A 22,140-nucleotide genomic window follows, 5' to 3' on the forward strand; every position below is an offset into this window, starting at 1 on the left:
ACGGATTGAACAAATATTGGAAGGACGGAATGTAGGAGTTGACAGTAGCAGTGTTTATTCTTTGTGCCAGGCACAGCGTGAGGTACTTAAGGAAGAGGAAGCTGAATGACTGAAGAGTGACTAATGGGGGAGCACAAGGGGGCAGGAGAGGAGTGGGGGAGAATGTTTTGAAGACATTACTTCTTTCACCCAAGTAGATTTAAAGAACTCACTGAATTTGATGTGGAATTTTCAAATCAGACATAGTCACTCTCCGACTCTTGCACAGTGGATTTCACACATCCTGTGGTGCATATGAAGCTTGCCCCTTCCTTTTTTCCTGGGGTTCCAGAAATTTGCCTTTTTTATTGGAGCCTATGAAACGCATCTATATTCTTAGCTGAGCTTATCTGAAAGAATGTACTTAGATGGCAAGCAGACCATCCAGGTTGCTGTAGGTACTCAGAAGTCAAGGGGAAAAGGGCCAAAAAATACAGGACTTTCCCGTGCTTTCCGAGAAACACCAAGGCACAGTGGAATCATTTTATAAACAAGCTGGTGACTGATATCTTGGAAGGGTGTCAGAGAAGATCATGCCCACGTATGGCAAGCACCTGTAGATGATCAGAGGGCCAGCGCCTCCCTATTCACAGACGGTGCTCACCGGTCAGCAGGGCTGGAGACACAGATGTGCCTTGGAAAAATTCTTAGCAGCATCTACAGATGCAAACTATTGAGCTATTTATAATACATTGGTTAGTTGCTAATCAGTTAACAACTAGTTGTTATAACTCAAAACCTCAGATTGCTGATGGATGCCTTGATTATTCCACCCTGTGGAACTGGTTTTGTGAGGGTGTTGAAACAATGTAGGTCTAACTTCCTATCCCCTCACTTTTCCATTCTTCTATCCTAAAATATATATATTTTTTCCCTCTCTCATGCTGGGATGAACATTCAAAGCAAAATACAGATTTGATTAAGTTGCCAGTGTCCTGTAATAGGATGGATGATTTCTTTATCATTATATTCTCACTTGGATCATCTTAACCATTGTGAAGAGAGGATTCCAGACTCTATTTTAATGATTCACTCTTTCTAACCTACCGTGAACTTTTTTTTTTTGAAGTGAAGACATTGATTATACAGCCATTATGTTTTGCTCTACCTCTTATTAGCAATGTGACCTTGGGCAAATTATTCAAGCTCTTTGTGCTTTAGTTTCATCATCTTAAAAATGAGAGATTGATAGAACCTTCTTCAGAGATATTGTGGGGACTAGATGTGTTAATATATCTCAAAACAGTTCCTGAGACATAGTAAGTATTTAATAAACAAGGCTATTATTAATAGTTTATTTAATAATCTATTAATCATCTAATCAATTATCTAGTTAATATACTCAATTATCTAATTAATGTAAACTTTATATTAATTCTACAAATTGAGGGTTAATTACTTAGATATAACTGTGATTATTGTAAATATATAAAATTTACCTGAAATAGAATGCAATGATTCTTAAGAAGCTCCCACTTTCCCCACTCTTTTCTTATAAATAAAACTGTATATGAAATGGCTTTAGAGCATAGTAATCTATCAAAACAGATGTATAAAACCATCTCAAGTGTGAATTTCTCTAATTTGTAATTCTGTCACATTTTATTTTAATATTTCCCTCTTAAAATGCAGCTTGAAAACACAATGTAACATACTTGTGCTGTTACCCTAACCATTAACATTTACTTTTAGTCTTAAACTTTCAGAAACATCACTGAGCAAATTGAAGATACCAAAAACAGTAAGAAGATATTATATCACTGGTTGAATTAATAGAAAGATGTATAGTTATTCATTGGGCAGTTAGTTAGAGAAACCTTAGTTATAGAAACCCTAAAGTTGCAAATTGCGTTGGCCACTTCCTGAGCTATCCTTCAAATCCTCCTGTTCCGTCTTCTACCCCGGGGCAGTAACTGAGCTCTGCTCAGCAATCGCAGTCTAGTAGAGGTTCACTTGGGACCCCACATCTTGCATTACTTGATCCTTGTCCTGGGGCATCTCTGAGATCGTTGCCTCCTTAGCACTCAGGCATGTACAACCCGTGAGGCTTCCATGCATCAATGGGGGACAGGACCACATGGATAAGTGCTTTCCCTTTATCTTCAGGCCCGCAGTTCTGACACATTTAAAGAATTTGTAAGGCTCCTGAGAAAGTCCCAGTGAAATAACACATCAGCCCTGTGTTATTGTTGATAACACGCCCTGGTATTGCCTCCCCTGTGTCCCCTGTCCCTCCCTGCTGCTCCCCAGAATCACTTCCCTAATAAGTGATTTGCACTCAAGCCTTTGTCATAGGCTCCCCTTGCAAAAACAAAAAACAAAAAACCGAAAAACCCAGGGCAATACAATATTTATTTACTCCTTATGGAAAAAGAAAATTTATCTGACCTAGGGTCACCATAAACTAGGATGAAGAAATAACATGTAAAAAAGTAAAATTTAGTGATTCTCTGGAAGAATTTATTTTTGAACTCTTGGAAAAATATCCAGTAATAGGAATGCATAAAAAATGGAATGTATGCTTACTCTCCACCACAAGGGAGATCAAATTGAGGGCGTATTTTACTGTAAGTGCTATATAAAGAAGAATGCTACACCCATTTCAAGACATCTTTGTAATTCAAAGCAGCTCATATGTTCATGGAAGTATATGGTTCCTTGTTCAAAGACTGAGCAAAATAGTTTTCTAGTCCTACTGTACTCATCTCAGATGTAGGATGGAAGGAATAAAGAAAATAATAAGAAAGGTGGCAAACAGGAAGAGGAGTTATTAAGGAGTAGAAAGACGGGTTAAAATAGTTAAAACGCAGCATCGTGGTCTCCTCTTCTTCCTTCAGCGATCCACAAACCTCAGTTATGTAACAGGAAACACAATAGGAATATCTCTTGCTTTGGAAAATCTCCAAGACAGTTTTGCCTCCCAAGAAAGCATTTCTCAGAGAGGTTTCTTGAGAGTAGAGCCAAGATAGGTAAAATGACACCACCATCGTGTTTATATCCATTAGGGATCCGTAACCAAAGATGCCGATGACAAAGGTGGCAAAGACAACTGGGAAGGCTGTCACCGAAAAGCTTGTGTGTGTGTGTGTGTCTGTGTGTGTTTGCATGTCCATCACTGACAATCTTGTGTGTGTGTGTTTGCATGTGTGTGTGTTTGCATGTGTTTTTGCACGTGCAGGGTGGGGCATAAGATGGAGAACAGAACTGGGTCAGGAAACATCTGCAGATCCCACACTAGGTCTTGGGAAGCTCTAGGCATAATGACACATTCTTCTGGGATGTTTCCAACTAGACATCGCATGAGGCTTGTTAGGGTCAATCTGGCTTGTGGGTTTTCTCTCACCTCCCAGAGATCAGAGTGGCCCAGGCCATTTTCTACTTTTAAGGATTCTGGCATATTAAAAACATGGAAATGTCAAAGCAGGTTACAGCAATTGTATGTTTTAAATGCTTATACTTCACAAACCAATGCTTTAAAAAAAAAAAGAATTAAAACTTTTTATTTGAAATAATTATAGATTCACAGGAAGTTGTGAAGATAGTAGAGAGAAGTCCCTGTGTACCTTTCATCCAGTTTCTCCCAATAGTTACATCTTACCTAACTAAGTTACATCTTACCTAACTTTGATAATATAGCACATTATCAAAACCAGGAAGCTGACATTGGTACACTGTGTATGTACACTTCCATGTCATTTTATCGCATGTGTAGATTCATCTAACTACCAATGCAATCAGCACACGGAACTATTCCATCTCCACAAAAGTCTCCCTCTTGCTACTCCTTTATGGCCATTCCACTCCCTTTTCCCCCACCATCCCTAACCCCTGGCAGCCTACTAATTTGTTCTCCAGCTCTATAATTTTGTCATATGGAGAATGGTACATTAAATGGAATTGTACAAACGTGATCTTTTGAGATTGGCTTTTTTTCACTCAACATAATACCCTTGAGATCCATCCAAGTTGTTGCTTATAACAATAGTTAGTTCATTTCTTTTTATTATTAATTAATATCCCAAAGGATAGATGTATTACAGTCTGTTTAACCATTCAGTACTCTAGGACATTTTGGTTGTCTCCAGTTTTTGGCTATTACAAATAAAGGTGATATGAACATTCTTGTACTGGTTTGTGTGTGTTCATAAGTTTTACATAATAATAATGCCCAGGACTGGGATTGCTGAGTTATAAGGAAAACAGGCTTCCCTAAAAGATTTCATGGTAAGGAGGGGAAAATATATAAATGCTATGTATGTAAAACCATTTGTAGAAGCAAAAGGAAAGAAAATCTTCCTGTCTCTCTGGTGCAGATGGTCCTGGAAGGAAATATTAATTTCCATAAATTCATCTTATTTTTATTCTGAGAACTCCACAGAAAATATATTAAGATAAAATCTTATGTAAAGACTCAACCTTAGTTTTTGCATTATTAGAAATCTTATTTGTTTCTTAGCTCACATAATTTAAAGTATTTATACAAACTGAAAATGCAAAAAAAATGGTTAATATAAAAAACTATGAAGGTGATCATTATAAAAATAACTATAAAGACAAAACTTTTATCATCACAACATACAATTTTTAGTAATAGACAATAGTGTGCTGGGATCCATTACAAGATCTTAAGTAGGCAAAGAAGGAACTGTGTATGGAATTTGGTTTGAAGGGGTATGGAAGGAGAGGGGAAAGGCAGTGTAAAGACAGATGTCTTTCTGCCACTCATTCTCCTCTTTCATTCAGTCATTGAAGCAACTTCTTAGATCATTAAGGCTTACAACAATGCAATACCTGTGCAACGAGTTATACTATAAACCGGAATCATGTGGAGGACTTGTGCAAAATATTGATGACCAGGAACCACCCTTGGAGAGTCAGAATCAATTGTTGGAGGCAGAGCCTCACCACAGGCTTTTTAAATAAGCTCCCCCAGCTTATTCTAATGTAGAGCCAAGACTGAGAACCCTTGCTTTAAATCTTTTATGAGCGGTTATGATAGCTTTCAGGTAATGGCCTGCTAAAGGGCTACCTCTCGTTGGTCACATACTAGAATCAGCTGTGGAGCTGTTAAATGCCAGGGCACCACCTTTTGAGATTCTGAATCAATTGATCCGAAGTAAAGCCCAGGCATCTGTATTTAAAACACCAAAATGAACCAAACTCTCAAGGTGATTCTAATGAATACTCAATCTTGAGAACCATGGGAAATGGAAAAATGGAAGGGTATCTTTTTGGAGAAGGATGGTGGGTAGGGGAAGGACAAGAGATAATAGGTTGTTGATGAAGAGGCCGTAGGAGTTGCAGAAACATTTCACCTGTTTTACAGTTTCTCCCCAAAGCAATCTTTGGTTGAAGCTGAGAGGCTGGAATTCCTCCCTCTACTAAATTAGAGGTGAATTGAGTGCACTTGAGTGTACAGGGCCACAAAGGAGACTTGGTGTCAGGCCACAAGGTAAGCTTTGCTCTGTAACTCTCAAGGAAGACTTGAAGAGTTGTGTTCCCTGAGCCACAAAGTTATAGTCTGATGAAATCAACTATGGCATTCTTTAATAGCAACTCCCACTTGGTGCAGCACAATATCTAGTTTATCATTTGAATGAAACCATTATTAAAGACATTCTGCCTCTCTCTCCATTTGAGTTCTGAAATGATGGCTCATGCAAGCATTTGAATTCCTCAGACTCTAGCCCTTCTAGAAACACAAACATAACCCACTGGCGTTGTAGCACACCAATCCAGTGATCCCGCTTGGCACTTTCCAGGGAATTACAATACAAATAATACCTTTAAACTTTAAAAGATGTGATGAGATGTTTCATTTTAATTTGATACTTGTAAACAGGGATTTAAAAAAAAAATCCTTCCTTATGTTTTAATATTCCTTCTGAATTCTGGCCTGAAAACCCAGATGATTTGACAACACATTTGTAATAAGCTAAAGCCCATCAATCAAATGTTTCCTTTTATCACAAGGCAAAGGGGCATGAGGGAGTTGTGCAACTGTGTTAGACTTCTCGTGGTTCCAAGCATTTGTTTTAATACGTCCCACTGACAATTGGAAAGCAAAAAAATATACTTTTTTAAAAAAGCCTTATGTTGACAAATAAACCCATCCAATTTATTCATGGAGCTATTTCTGTATTTAGTGAGATCGAGGCCCATTAGGGAAAGCAAACATGTTCATATTCAAGCACATATTCTTTTATGACAGGTACATATTACTGTAGCAAATCAGAAGACACTGACTTTAAAAAAAACACTAATTACAGCCTATTAAAAACTTAACGCTATCTTTATCAATGACTTTTATGTTAGTTTTAATTCTTCTTTTACTTTTTGGCAGTTCAATCTTTATTATGTGTGTGTGTGTGTGTATGTGTGTGTGTGTGTGCATATATATATATATATATATATATATATATATATATATAATTTGAAAACATAAAACTGTATTTCTTATTTAACCTGGTAGTCAGAAGTAGCTCTGTTTGCAAGGGTAATTTCTTACTGGTAATATTTATGCATAATTTTCAAATTTTTAAAATATATACATTAACACATTCCTTCACTAAATAATTATTTTTATATTCTGAAGATAAAGAGATGAAGCATACAGATCTTTCATAGAGTTTAAAGGTGTTAACTCCTTGGAAAGTGCTGACCCAAATCTCTAAATTTTTGTTCTACAAAAATAATGTGTGTGTGTATATACATTCTTGTAAGAAAGTTTGACAATGGTCACATGTATGACAAATAAGATGATTTCAGATAATGATAAGTTCTCTGAAGAATAAAGAACAGGGTGAAGGAATAGAAAATGTTGGGAGTGGAGCAGGCAGTCTACTTTAGAGAAGTGGTCAGCAAAAGTCTTTCTAAATTGGTACCAGTCAAGCTAGGTTTGCCAGATTCACCAAATAAAAACACAGGAAGCCCAGTAAAATTTGAATTTCAGATAAACAATGAATATTTTTTAAGTGTAAGTGTGTCCCACATAATATTTGAAATTCAAATTTAACTAGGCATTCTGTACTCTATCTAGCAACCCTAAATCAAGCTGAGATGTGAGGGATGAGAAGGGGCTTGCCATGTGAAGAGCTTTCCAGGCAGAAAGAAAAGTAAGTGCAAATGTATTACCTAAGTTAGTAAATGACCACTCTTTTAAAAAAATACACCTCAATTTAAAATAGCCTAATTTACAACCACTTCTTAGTATAGAAGCTATTATTGACACTATAATAATTTCGCAGCTGGGTCACATGAAATGGAAGACTATTGGGTGCTTTTATGTCATTGTGATCTTTTTAATTGAGGAGAGAATAAGAAAGTAATGTGGCCAGAGGGGCAGGGTTGGCTGGAAAAGAAACTTCAAGCTTGTGTATTGGTATCCATTTCTAATTGAATACCAATCAGAATAAAGATAAGCCCGTTAAAATATAATTCAATGGGAAATTTTAATGCTAATTATACCAAACTCATATTTTGTAAAGAAAATATACCCTTTCTCAAAAGCAAGAAAAATTTGAGTTAAAAGATTAAAAGCTTGCCCAAAGTAATTTATCAGACCCCACATCTAATTTCTTAGATGTGTGCATTTCTCACAAATTCATATTGTCCATTTTTAGTACATCAGTTTAAGTAAAAATTAGAGAATACTGTAGCATGATAAATAAGCATTTTGTGATTTCCAAAATAAGTACTCAAACTATAGATGTTCCTATTGTTACTAATGGCCATAGATTAACAGAAGTCTATATTTTGAAGTGCTATATGTAATTAAAGAATCCACTGCAAGAAGATGTTCTCCATCCCATGATGCTGGGTCTAGATTCCTCCCCAGGAGTCATATTCCACGTTACCAGGGAGATTTACTCCCCTGGGTGTCAGATCCCACGTAGTGGGGAGGGCAGTGATTTCGCCTGCCAAGTTGGCTTAGCTAGAGAGAGAGGGCCGCATCTGAGCAACAAAGAGGCATTCAGGAGGAGGCTTTTAGGCACAGTAATAAAGGGGGATGTGAAAGGAAATGAAATAAGCTTCAGTGGCAGAGAGATTCCAAAAGGAGCCGAGAGGTCACTCTGGTGGGCACTCTTACGCACAATATAAACAACCCTTTTTAGGTTCTAATGAATTGGAATAGCTAGCAGTAAATACCTGAAACTATCAAACTACAACACAGAACTCATGAATCTTGAAGACGATTGTAGAAAAATGTAGCTTATGAGGGGTGACAATGTGATTGGGAAAGCCACATGGACCACACTCCCCTTTGTCCAGTGTATGGATGAATGAGTAGAAAAATGGGGCAAAAAAAAAAAAAAAAGGCACCCAGTGTTCTTTTTTACTTTAGTTGTTCTTTTTCACTTTAATTTTTATTCTTATGATTTTTGTGTGTGTGGTAATGAAAATGTTCAAAAAATTAATTTTGTGGATGAACACACAACTATATAATGGTACTGTGAACAACTGAATGTACGCTTTGTATCACTGCATGGTATATGAATATATCTCAATAAAATTGAATGTGTTAAAAAAAAAAAAGAATCCACTGCAGATTGGCTACTGAAAACCTGAATAGTTATTTCAGTTGTTTTGTGAGAAAATGTCAAGTTTCTCATAGCAACCTAATTTACTAATAGTTTTTATGCTAGTCAAAAGAAAAACACAAAAGAAAAAAGTAATCTTAATGTATACAGTTTGATCAAATCAAAAGAAGCTTTACATTAATATTCTATGGATTATATGTACTTCTAATGAATTGCTGATAATTACAACTGGCTACTGTGTGTGATGCAACTAAAGTGATTCTGCTTTTAACATTTCATTTCTACCCAAGGAATTAAAAGGAGAGTGTGGCAATACAAATCTCTATCATCTATTTTTGTAGTTTAGGAGATAAACTGTTTATTTATAGTGTTTAAGTTCATTGGTGAAATTCTAGTACAGTTAAAAATTTTATTAATACATGTTGCCACATGTGGACCTCAGCTCATCTGTCAAGATAAACTAAGATTGTTTTATGACTAAGTAGCTCATCATGTAGGTCATTATCTGCTGTCAAGGCTGGTTTGTTCATGTGATTAAAACCTGGGGTTCATGACACAATGTCAGGGATTCAGTCATATTTGTGTTATTTTCCCTTGACTTCTGTTTACATTCTAAATCCTGAACAACTTGTTACAAATCTGTAGTTCACCTAAGATTCAGGATCAGAACCAGGGCCAGTTGATCACCCTATCAGCAGCACAACCCTATCTCATGACTTGGTGGTTTCTGGCTTGCAAACACTGCATGCATATTTGTTTATTGGATAATTAGGTGATCCGCAACAATTCACTTAATCTTTAGTGTTCATTCGTGGCTTCTGCTTTTCTAGAGATAGTTAGGAGGTGAGTTGATAATTTCAATTTTGAATTAACTTTGTTTAAATAAAATTTCTTATGTCTAACCATTTATCCTCACTTAAAAGCCACCAGTAATTATCTAAATATTGTAACTGCCAAATCACTGTGGGGATTCAGCAGTTCTGCTGTGGATCTGACCCTAATCTCCAATCCTGCTGATGAGGGAGCGTCAGTCTTCAAATATCTTCTCATTATTTTTGGAAATCCCCTGGAGGAGGTTCATACTGCCTATGAATATAGCCCCCTTCATCTTTTCTTGGGTACCAGTGTCCTCTATTTCTAACCTGGCTTTCAGAGGCAAGGGCTCCCAATGGCCAGTGTCGAATGTTTGCGCAGGTGGATCAGTTATAACTGCTAAGCATGATCTGGCCTTGAAGCTGCTCCATTTATTACACCAAGGTCGAGAAAGTGCTCTTGACACTCCCTCCCCCATCTTTGTGCTCTAATCTGATACACAAGCGATTGCTAAATATTTTTTTAAGGAAATAGCTACTTCTTTTTAATTCCTACAACTTTAATCTCAGCTCGTTTCAATGATGTGGCTGGAGCTGGCTTGCCAGTTGAGAGCTTGAAATCAGCGGTGGTGGGAATCTTGACATCACGGAAATCAGCAAATGCTGCAAATAAGAGCATTTTTTTTCCCTTAGGGAGCCGTTTACCAGCACACCAGTGGCTGTTTCCCTTACCTCTCCCTAAGATTCTGGCATGTGAGCATGGGAGCAGGAAAATAATATTGACAGACAAAATGGTAACATCTTTCCAATCCAGACTCTGTATTGTATGCCTGAAATCTCTTTCCTAGGGGTCTGCTTTCTCAGAAGTCACCTATATTCTTTATGAAAACAGAATCCATATGGTTTCCCAGGCCCAACAAGGTTTCCAGACACCTCCTCTTACCCTCCAACCTGACATGGGTTTAATGTAATTTTGGCTGTAAACCTGATAGCTCTAGGCGCTCTTTATTTTCTCAGAGAGATGGACACAGGAACCCCTTATGTACCACCACCCCCAAATACGTATGGTCCAATCTTCCAGACATGTCTCAAAAATTGGGTAAATACATTTTCGGATCTCAATCTGGGGAAACCAGAGACAAATGGCCCACTTTCATCATTAACTGTGATGAACCTTTTTCTAGCCAGTTAATTGCTTCTTCTCATCTGCCGCCCATCTCCCATACCACCCAAGTCAGGGCAATTGAATAGAATGAAGAATCAGTTTATTACTTAGGTACTTGTGATGGTTGGGTTCATGTGTCAACTTGGCTAGGTGGCCTAGCTGTCTGGTCAAGCGGGCACTGGCCTGACGATTGCTGTGAGGCTATTTGAGGCTGGTTAATAAACCAATGGGCTGGTTTGTCGGATCATCAGTCAATTGACTGCAGCTGACTGATGACTCATCAAGGGACGTGCTTCCAAAGTGAGAGAATGCAATTGGCTGGATTTGGTCCGGGTGATCAGTTGGAGGCTTATAAGCCGGACGGTTAGAGAACCTTCACTTCTTCAGCTGCTCAGTGAAGCTTTTCCTGGGGAGCTCGTCGAAGTTGCCAGTTCGTTTCCTGAGGAGTTCGTCAAAGTTGTCGGTTCGTTTCCCGAGGAGTTCTTCGGACGTCTTCCTTGGAGTTGACAGCTTGTTGACGGCTCTGCAGAATTTGGACTCATGCACTCCCGCAGTTGCGTGAGTCACTTTTACAATTTGATAATAAGAGACATCTCTCATTGATTCTGTTTCCAAGGAGAGCCCTAACTAATATAACTTGGTACCGGAAGTGGTTCTTGAGAAACGGAATCTTAAAATGGGCTTTTACAATTTGTTTTCTACTCTGATTAGATTCAGAGGCACTAATGACTCTATTTCCAATAATCAAGAGGGTACTAAGAGTCCATGGCAGGAGTTGGCAAAGGAAATACGCAAAATAGCACCATTTGATTCTCCTAATTGTGCTCTAGTACGAAGCGAGGCTCTGGGTGACAGCGTTTTCGACACTTTCACGGAGTTTTGCAGTATTAAGAGGTATAATGATGTTGGCTGGCTGCTCTTAGATACTTTGGATACAGTTGTAAGAGAAAGGGATGAGCTAAAGGCTTCAAATTCAAAACTTGAATGCCGTATGACAGATGTAAAGGGTTCCATCTGTGCCCTGAAAGAAAATCTTATTTCCTGTGCCCGCAGACTGGAGGTTTCTGAAAATCAGACGCAGTCTCTTATTGTGCGAGTACCACATTTACAGCGTAAACTAAAATCTCAACCTCTCAGGGTGTCTGCTGTTAAAGTAAAGGCATTGATTGGAAAAGAATGGGACCCGGAAACTTGGGATGGGGACATATGGATTGATAATAATGACAGTGAGGACACTGGAACCCTGGATTCTGCTGGGTCATTGTTAGATTTACCTGTAGAGGGCTGTCCTGGGGAAACAGCTTCTCTGCCTCCAGTCTGCCCTAAGGAGCCTGCCATGCAACTACCACCTAAGGAGATTAACCCTTCAATGCCTGCTAATCTTGTAATCACCTCCTCTGAGGAAGCAGCCCTCACTCCTCTGTCTGGAGAGATTAATCCTGTTTTAAGAGATGAAAATGCAACAGAGTGTCCTGAGGTGAATGGCTTGAGAGATAATTCTAACTCTTTTCATGACCCACCCCCACCACCAGTTTTTGCTTCAAGACCTATAACTAGGCTCAAGTCCCAACAAGCCCCAAAGGGTGAGGTACAAAGTGTGACCCATGAGGAAGTACGCTATACTCCAAAAGAACTGTATGAGTTTTCCAACTTATACAGTCAGAAACCAGGGGAATATGTGTGGGAATGGATATTGAGAGTGTGGGATAATGGTGGAAGGAATATAAGGTTGGATCAGGCTGAATTTACTGATATGGGCCCACTAAGCAGAGATTCTGCATTCAATGTTGTAGCTCGAGGGGTTAGAAAGGGTGTTAACAGTTTGTTTGGGTGGCTGGCTGAAACATGGATCAAAAGGTGGCCGACATTACCAGAAGTTGAAATGCCAGAACTGCCCTGGTATAATGTGGAGGAGGGGATTCAAAGGCTTAGAGAGATTGGAATGTTAGAGTGGATTTATCATGGAAAACCTGCTCACACAGCCCTGGAATGTCCAGAGGACACACCTTTTACCAGGACTGTAAGGAATAAATTTGTGAAACTAGCTCCATCATCCCTGAAGAGCTCTGTAGTCGCCCTTCTCTGTAGGTCAGATATTACTGTAGGAACTGCTGTCACTGAACTGGAATCCTTAAACACAATGGGGATAATCGGGTCCCGAGTCAGCAGAAGCCAAGTGGCTGCAGTTAATCACCACAGACAAGGTGGACAGGGCTACCATAATGGAAAACAGGCTCAAAGCAGCAATCAAAATAATATGGCTTGCAGAGACTTATGGCGTTGGCTAGTGGATCATGGAGTACCAAGTAGTAAAATAGATGGGCAATCGACTAAATTCTTGTTTGAACTATATAAGCAGAAGAATTCTAGGCCACGTGAACAAAAATCTCCCTTGAATTACAAAAACAGAGAGTCACGGCCCCTTAATCAATTCCCAGACTTGAGACAGTTTACAGATCCAGAGCCCCTTGAATGAAGGGAAGGCCGGGTACCCTTGGAGAAGGACCCTGTCACACTGCCAAAAATTTATACTGTTAATCTTCCTCCCAGCCTTCCCCAGGGGGACCTACGGCCTTTTACCAGGGTGACTGTGCATTGGGGAAAAGGAAATGATCAGATATTTCGTGGATTATTAGACACTGGGTCAGAAGTGACATTAATTCCCGGAGACCCAAAACGTCACTCTGGTCCACCAGTCAGAGTTGGGGCTTATGGAGGTCAGATGATTGATGGAGTTTTAGCCCAGGTCCATCTCACAGTGGGTCCAGTGGGTCCCTGGACCCATTCTGTGGTTATTTCCCCAGTGCCGGAATGCATAATTGGAATAGACATACTCAGCAACTGGCAGAATCCTCACATTGGTTCCTTGACTCCTGAAGTGAGGGCTATTATGGTGGGAAAGGCCAAGTGGAAGCCACTAGAGCTGCCCCTGCCTAGCAAAGTAGTGAACCAGAAGCAATACCGGATTCCTGGAGGGATTGCAGAGATTAATGCCACTCTTAAGGACTTGAAGGATGCAGGGGTGGTGATTCCCACCACATCCCCATTCAACTCTCCTATTTGGCCTGTGCAGAAAACAGATGGGTCTTGGAGGATGACTGTGGATTATTGTAAGCTTAACCAGGTGGTGACTCCAATTGCAGCTGCTGTCCCAGATGTGGTATCATTGCTTGAGCAAATCAACACATCCCCTGGTACCTGGTATGCAGCTATTGATCTGGCAAATGCTTTTTTCTCAATTGCTGTCAGCAAGGACCACCAGAAACAGTTTGCATTTAGCTGGCAAGGCCAGCAGTTTACATTCACTGTGCTACCTCAGGGTTATATCAACTTTCCAGCCCTATGTCATAATATTGTCCGCAGGGATCTTGATCATTTCTCCCTCCCACAAGACATCACACTGGTCCATTATATTGATGATATCATGTTGATTGGACCTAGTGAGCAAGAAGTAGCAACTACTCTAGATTTGTTGGTAAGGTATTTGCGTGGCAGAGGATGGGAGATAAATCCAACAAAAATACAGGGGCCTTCCACCTCAGTAAAATTTCTAGGTGTCCAGTGGTGTGGGGCCTGTCGAGATATTCCTTCTAAGGTGAAGGATAAGCTGCTGCATCTGGCCCCTCCTACAACCAAAAAAGAGGCACAACGCTTAGTTGTCCTCTTTGGGTTTTGGAGACAACATATTCCTCATTTGGGTGTGCTACTCCGGCCTATTTACCGAGTGACTAGAAAAGCTTCTAGTTTTGAGTGGGGACCGGAGCAAGATGAGGCTCTGCAACAGGTCCAGGCTGCTGTGCAAGCTGCTCTGCCGCTTGGACCATATGATCCAGCTGATCCAATGGTGCTGGAAGTGTCAGTGGCAAACAGAGATGCTGTTTGGAGCCTTTGGCAGGCTCCTATAGGAGAATCACAACGCAGGCCCTTAGGATTTTGGAGTAAAGCTTTACCATCCTCTGCAGATAACTACTCTCCATTTGAGAAACAACTGTTGGCCTGCTACTGGGCCTTAGTAGAGACAGAACGCTTAACCATGGGCCACCAAGTTACCATGAGACCTGAGTTACCTATCATGAGCTGGGTGTTGTCTGACCCACCAAGCCATAAAGTTGGGCATGCACAGCAGCACTCCATCATAAAATGGAAATGGTATATACGAGATAGAGCTCGAGCAGGTCCTGAAGGTACAAGTAAGTTACACGAGGAAGTGGCCCAAATGCCCATGGCCCCCACTCCTTCCACCTTACCTTCTCTTTCCCAGCCCACAGCTATGGCATCTTGGGGAGTTCCTTACAGTCAGTTGACTGAGGAATAGAAGACTCGGGCCTGGTTTACAGATGGTTCTGCACGATATGCAGGTACCACCTGAAAGTGGACAGCTGCAGCACTGCAGCCCCTTTCTGGGATATCCCTGAAGGACAGTGGTGAGGGGAAATCCTCCCAGTGGGCAGAACTTTGAGCAGTGCACCTGGTTGTTCACTTTGCTTGGAAGGAGAACTGGCCAGAGGTGCGTCTGTATACTGATTCCTGGGCTGTTGCTAATGGTTTGGCTGGATGGTCAGGGACTTGGAAGGAACACGATTGGAAGATTGGTGACAAAGAAGTCTGGGGAAGGGGTATGTGGATAGACCTTTCTGAGTGGGCAAACAACATGAAGATATTTGTGTCCCATGTGAATGCTCACCAGTGGGTGACTTCAGCAGAAGGTTTTAATAACCAAGTGGATAAAATGACCCGTTTGGTGGATACCAATCAGCCTCTTTCCCCAGCAACTCCTGTCATTGCCCAATGGGCTCATGAACAAAGTGGTCATGGTGGTAGGGATGGAGGTTATGCATGGGCTCAGCAACATGGACTTCCACTCACCAAGGCTGACCTGGCCACAGCCACTGCTGAGTGTCCAATTTGCCAGCAGCAGAGACCCACACTCAGTCCCCGATATGGCACCATTCCTCGGGGGGTTCAGCCTGCTACCTGGTGGCAGGTTGATTACATTGGACCACTTCCATCATGGAAAGGGCAGCGATTTGTTCTTACTGGAATAGACACATACTCCGGATATGGGTTTGCCTTCCCTGCACGACATGCTTCTGCCAAAACTACAATACGTGGACTTACAGAATGCCTCATCCACCATCATGGTATTCCACACAGCATTGCTTCGGACCAAGGAACCCACTTCACAGCAAATGAAGTGAGGGGATGGGCACATGCTCATGGAATTCTGTGGTCTTACCATGTTCCCCATCATCCAGAAGCAGCTGGGTTGATAGAACAGTGGAATGGCCTATTGAAGACTCAATTACGGCGCCAACTAGGTGGCAATACCTTGCAGGGCTGGGGCAGTGTTCTCCAGGAGGCTGTGTATGCTCTGAATCAGCGTCCACTCTATGGTGCTGTTTCTCCCATAGCCAGGATTCATGGGTCCAGGAATCAAGGGGTGGAAACAGGAGTAGCACCACTCACTATCACTCCTAGTGATCCACTAGGGAAATTTTTGCTTCCTGTCCCTGCAAGTTTAAGCTCTGCTGGTCTACAAGTCTTGGTTCCAAAAGGAGGAGTGCTTCCAGCAGGAAACACAACAATAATCCCATTGAACTGGAAGTTAAGGCTGCCACCTGGCCACTGGGCTTCTTATGCCTCTGAATCAACAGGCAAGTAAGGGGATTACTGTACTGGCTGGGGTGATTGATCCTGACTATCAAGGGGAAATAGCACTGCAACTACACAATGGAAGTAAAGAAGAGTTTTCCTGGAATACAGGAGATCCCCTGGGGCGTCTCTTAGTACTACCATGCCCTGTGATTAAAGTCAATGGAAAACTGCAACAACCCAATCCAGGCAGGACTACCAATGGCCAAGAAACTTCAGGAATGAAGGTTTGGGTCACCCCACCAGGCAAAGAACCATGGCCAGCTGAAGTGCTTGCTGAGGGTAAAGGGAACATGGAATGGGTAGCGGAAGAAGGTCGTGATAAATATGAACTACGGCCACGTGACCAGGTACAGAAACGAGGACTATGATGATATGAATATTTCCTCCTCGTTTTGTTATGATTATGTTTGTATTTGTCTGTGAAGAAAATATTTTTGCTTTCTTCTCTGTCTTATCCCCTTATCATATGGCATAAGCTGTAACGTTAATTTTGAAGATATGGTTTTAGGTGATGTGTACAACTGCCAAGTTGACAAGGGGTGGACCGTGATGGTTGGGTTCATGTGTCAACTTGGCTAGGTGGCCTAGCTGTCTGGTCAAGCGGGCACTGGCCTGACGATTGCTGTGAGGCTATTTGAGGCTGGTTAATAAACCAATGGGCTGGTTTGTCGGATCATCAGTCAATTGACTGTAGCTGACTGATGACTCATCAAGGGGCGTGCTTCCACAGTGAGAGAATGCAATTGACTGGATTTGGTCTGGGTGATCAGTTGGAGGCTTATAAGCCAGACAGTTAGAGAAACCTTCACTTCTTCTTCAGCTGCTCAGTGAAGCTTTTCCTGGGGAGCTCGTCGAAGTTGCCAGTTCGTTTCCTGAGGAGTTTGTCAAAGTTGTCGGTTCGTTTCCTGAGGAGTTTGTCAAAGTTGTCGGTTCGTTTCCCGAGGAGTTTGCCGGACGTCTTCCTTGGAGTTGACAGCTTGTTGACGGCTCTGCAGAATTTGGACTCGTGCACTCTCACAGTTGCGTGAGTCACTTTTACAATTTGATAATAAGAGACATCTCTCGTTGATTCTGTTTCCAAGGAGAACCCTAACTAATACAGTACTGGATAAAAAATAACTGGAAACATGATCATTTTTTGCGTGTAAGAGTGATGTGACATGCTTTCATTCTTTTGAACTGTTTAATAAACTTCATATCTTCTGCCATGTTTTCAGACACATGGACCAAAATGATTTACTTAAGTTACACTAATTAGAACCTTTGAAAGTTCAAGATTTCAATCTTTATGAACTCAGTCAAATGCCTTAATCACATTACGTCACTCTTTAAAATGAATTAGTATCCAAAGTATTATAGTTACAAAATTATTATTGAACATACCCAGTATAGAAGCATAAGCTAACTAAAATTAAGGTTAATGAGAGGAAACACCAAAGCTCCTGCAATTTATAATTTTTTATAACAATAAAATTTCAATTATATATTCTGTAATCACTGTGCAAAGCGATCTCAGGCTTTTCCCCGAATGTGGCAGACAGCTGAAATTTGCCAGTTTCACCCTGTTAACTATTACAGTGTAGGAGCCACCCATACTCATTACCTACTAGCCTATAATGGTCATCATCTTCCAAAAATAAAAATGTGTTATTCACAATGGCTTGTTCAGATTTTATGTTTCCAACAGAGGTTTACTGAACAGCCTTTCTGTGCCAAGCACTGTGCTAGGCAAGAGGGATAAAGTGATAAATTAGACCGTCCCTGTCCACAAGGAGCCCTGGTCTTGGGGGGATGCAGACTCAAAATCAGACTGCTTCAAGGCAGCATGTGAGGGCCATGGCAGTGGGCAGTGCAATATGCAGAGTGGATCAGAGCCCAGGGGAGGGGTAACGATCAGCCCGGGGAAGCGGGTCAAGAAAGTTTACCAAACTCTGTGCAAAATTGCTCAGCCACCATTTAACTTGGGCTCCAAACTGTTTTCACACCCTGTAAAATTGGCAGGTATAGATGAAAGATGTATAATTAGTGTTGGCCAGTAACTGCCCTCCTCCTATTCACGTGTTTCTCAGTGCAGGTGGCATCACTACTGCAGACATGCTTAGAGGTGCCCGCTCTGTTCTTTAAGTCTGCTGAGCAAGCCTTTCCCTATAATCTTTAGTAAGAGCAATATTGACAAAAGGAGCCAGCATAACATTGGTGGATAGGATCATCTCGCTACCCAAAGTGACATTGCCCAGTCTCTTTCAACTGGGGTGCTTAAAACCATAAACATTTCAAAATTCAAAATACTGCCCCTCTCCACTCCTTCCTCCTTCATGCATTACTTCCTTCTATTCCCTTCCTTTTCTCTCCTCTTCAATTCCCTCCATTCTGCTTTCTTCCCTTCTCTTCCCTCCCTCCCTCTTTCCTTTTTCTCTCTCTCTTTCTGTCCTGTATAATGATTTTAGGAGGTGTTGACCTCAATCTTCCTTACACTCTGTGTGCAAATTTTAATTCAGGTGTTAGAGGTCAAAATGTTTTCTATTGGGTCTATTCATAACCCTTCTTGATGTAATTTTTTTCTGTAAGTTTTGGTCCTGGGGCCAAAGAGAATATCTGGTCTGTGTTCTATAAATAACCATGTAGGAGGTGTGCTGTATAGTTATATTAAGTTACTTCTTAGCCTTCTTTTAATTCAGAATTACAGTCTCTAGATTTTCAAAAGTACACTTTGTATACATTTTCCTTCCTGTTAAGATGAAAAGTGAATTCTACTTCATCCTAACTTCAGGATAGATCATATAGTCTACATTTAATAGAAACATGTTTTGACCAAAATAATTTTTCAGAAATATGTGACTGTCAACATACAATACAGCAAGACCTCTCCACACATGGCTGAATAAACTCTTCGAGAACATTGTAGAGATGAATTTAGATTAGGATGTCATTGTCATGCCTAATTACTTTACAGTGGAAATACTTCTGTTAGTAAAATATTACATATTTTTTTTGCAGTGATATATTTCTGAAAGATGATCTTCGAACAGCGAAAACATTCTTTGTTCTCATTTCCTTAATGATTATGGAAGAACAAAGTGTTTATAATATGCAGGCCAAATATATTATTATATGTTGTTTTAAGTATTAATTATCCTTTAGTTATTTACTTAACTTTATTCCTTCCAGGACTGATTTCTTTTCTGTAAAAAGACAAGTGTTAATTCAAATCATTTGGAAATGACCTAAAAGTCATTCAAAATATCTGAGTAGGTTAACACAGTGTATGCAACTGCTCAGGAAGTCTTCATGATAAACCTTTCACTTTGGATCTATAAAGAACCAAGTTCAAACAAGTAATTTCAAGGCCTTGTGTTTGTAAAATCATATTTTTATTATTACCTGGCTTACCTACAACTTCAAAAAAGAAAACCCCACTCAGTAAACTTCATAATCCACAGCCTGTTCTAGATTCTTACAGTCAGAATTATGGGCAGATTTAGATGAAGACAAAACACAAAACTTCCCTGGAGGAGGACAACCCAGAGGAAACTAGCTACAAGTTGCCCTAGCAAGTCTTCAAGCTTTGAAAGCTTTGAAGAATTAATAGACACACACGTAATTTTTTTGGTGCCTCAGCTTATCAGTCTTCTTAAGATTTTAAAATAAAATGATTTTTAAATAGCAGCTGATAAAAGATCTAAATAAGTATGAAGAGAACTGGATGGTAAGGATCATGAAACACAGGAATAAGTTTCTAAGGGTGACTGCAGAATCAGCTACTCAGGAGGCCTTTAAAAGGAGACTCTGTATCCTTGGGATAGGATGATTTAGGTGTAGTTCTTCAGGGTAATGCAAAGAGTGACCACTTGGGGCTCTTTTAACTTTAAATTTCTATTAAAAAAATGAACTTATTTTGTTTTGAAGTTATTTACAATAAGGTTCAAGGCCCAGGGTTTCCACTTTATTAACAGACTTATAAAAATGTATTTGGTTCCTTCTAAATAACTGTTAGAAGGCTTAAGCAAGGCGGAGGTCTGGAAATCGTTGTCAAGTTAGAGGACTGGCCTTGTATAAGTTGGTTTCTGAATCTCCAATTGCTGTGTAATTTTCAGCAAAACCATAAATGTTGAAAAATGGAGAAAGTGCTAAGACCCAATTTCTCCATACACAGGTACCATTTACTTTAAAACTTCAAAGCCTGATAAATAGGGAGTGCTGCATCCTGTTTTCTGGGTTGGCAGTGTTTGTCATGCAGGGAGAATACACGCAGGTAGAATTCCATACGGTGCTAAATCACAGCATTCTGAAAAACGGGGGGCCTTGCAAAAGGCCATATCTCAAAAAAGTTACTGCTTCAAATAAATGTGCCATTTTATAAAATTACATCTACTGTATCAGAAAAAATGTTCTTTCATGTGAGTGACATTGATATGACTGCCATTATAGAGAATAGGACATTCTCACATGGCAAGGCTAAAGTATGGTTTTGAAAGCCAAGAGTATTATTCCCTGAATGATAAATGTGATAGAACTCTAAGATTCTCCTGAGGGAAGGGACTCTCCCTCCACACTGGGTAGTGTCCCTATGAAAATGAAACTTGCATTATTATGGAAAAAGCAATTACTGGGCTCTACTTAGCATTAATGAGATATTCAATTTATTTCAAACCCACAGGCATCTTTACTCATAGCTTTTCACCTTGTTAGAATTGGACTTTGCAGATCACCTAGTCTAATAGCCTTTTATTTTGCATGTGTGGGTGAACTAGAGGATGAACTTCTAGTTAGAGCCAGGAATAGAATTCTGCCCTCCCTTTACTGTCCCTCCCCTCATTCTCCATCTAATTTACCTTCTACTTCTAAAGAAAGTTCCTGAATTACCATCCAGAGAAAAAAACTATCTGCCTCCTGTCTCTGGACTAACACGGAACTAAGACTATTTATTCTTTACAATAAATTCCATTCCAACTAATATTTCTCTGGAAAAGCAATCACTAATCTGCAGAAGGAAATGTAAATCATGATCAAGGATAGAAGCTATTGCATGTATCAGGACAAATTTTCAGCTCTTGGCCAAGATGCGGCCTCAGATTTGCCGCAGGGATTGCCAAAGCTACACTCTTCCAGGCTTTCTTCTGATGGGCGCTGCAAGTTTGCTCTTGCTGAGAAGTAAGACACAGAGAGGAAAGCAAACAGCTAGGTTTTCCTTTTTCGGGTCTGGAGGCAGTGACGAGTAATAGAACTCCAGGCAGCTAGAAGCTTGCAGAACTGCCTAACTGATCGCTCCACACTCTCGGTGTCCTTTGCCAGAGAGGAGTGCGGGAGAGCGGTGGGGAGTTTGCGAGCACCTTCTCCCCAGTACCAGTGGACTGGGGAGTGAGGTTCCGGAAGCGGGGGCTCCAGGCGGGCTGAGGCGGAGTAGATAGGGAGGAGCGGCGCTGGGTGGCCAAAGCTACAGGACAGGAGCCAGCAACGCGACCCACCTGCGGGAGAGGCGCTTCCAAGGCGGCTGCGGTCCGGCGTGGCGGCAGCCGGTTCGCGTCGCGGCCAGGACCGGAGCGGGAAGCTTCGCGTCGCCGGCAGCTCAGTGCAGATGCTGGCCGCGCTCGCCAGTATAAGAAGCTGGAGAGGGGAGGGAGAGCCCGCTAGATTTCGCAAGAGAAGCGGTGAAGAAAGCGATTCCCGGAAGAGTTCAATTAGGGAGTCCCCTGGGCAGCTGGAATGACCAGAACTTCCTGTCATTGTTGCTCCTATTTGCTACAGATACTGATGCCGATCCCCGGGATCGGGGGTTATAAAGGATTTTCCCAGAGCCCCTGGGATCCTCACAGAGGATTGTAGAGGCCCAGGAGGACCCCTTTCCTGGAGGAGACAGGCCTCTTTGAGTAGCTGAGAAAATGCCACCCGTGCTAGGAAAATAGATGTTTCTCCCATTGCCATTTTGTCT

At 41.0% G+C, this 22,140-nt stretch overlaps 1 protein-coding gene across 3 annotated transcripts in view; it reads right to left on the minus strand.

Annotated features, from left to right (window-relative positions):
* The window catches only part of STEAP4 (STEAP4 metalloreductase), a 33,012-nt gene extending 11,231 nt beyond the window's left edge, over positions 1 to 21,781 (minus strand). For all 3 annotated transcript variants that reach the window (XR_005217014.1, XM_037836604.1, XM_037836602.1), the window contains exon 1: positions 21,677 to 21,781. The gene's annotated coding sequence lies outside the window, so the exon portion shown is untranslated. The remainder of the gene's footprint in view (positions 1 to 21,676) is intronic.
* Between the last annotated feature and the right edge of the window lie 359 nt (positions 21,782 to 22,140).

The sequence above is a fragment of the Choloepus didactylus genome, chromosome 5 (genome assembly GCF_015220235.1).
Source record: "Choloepus didactylus isolate mChoDid1 chromosome 5, mChoDid1.pri, whole genome shotgun sequence".
Classification (NCBI taxonomy): Eukaryota; Metazoa; Chordata; class Mammalia; order Pilosa; family Megalonychidae; genus Choloepus; species Choloepus didactylus.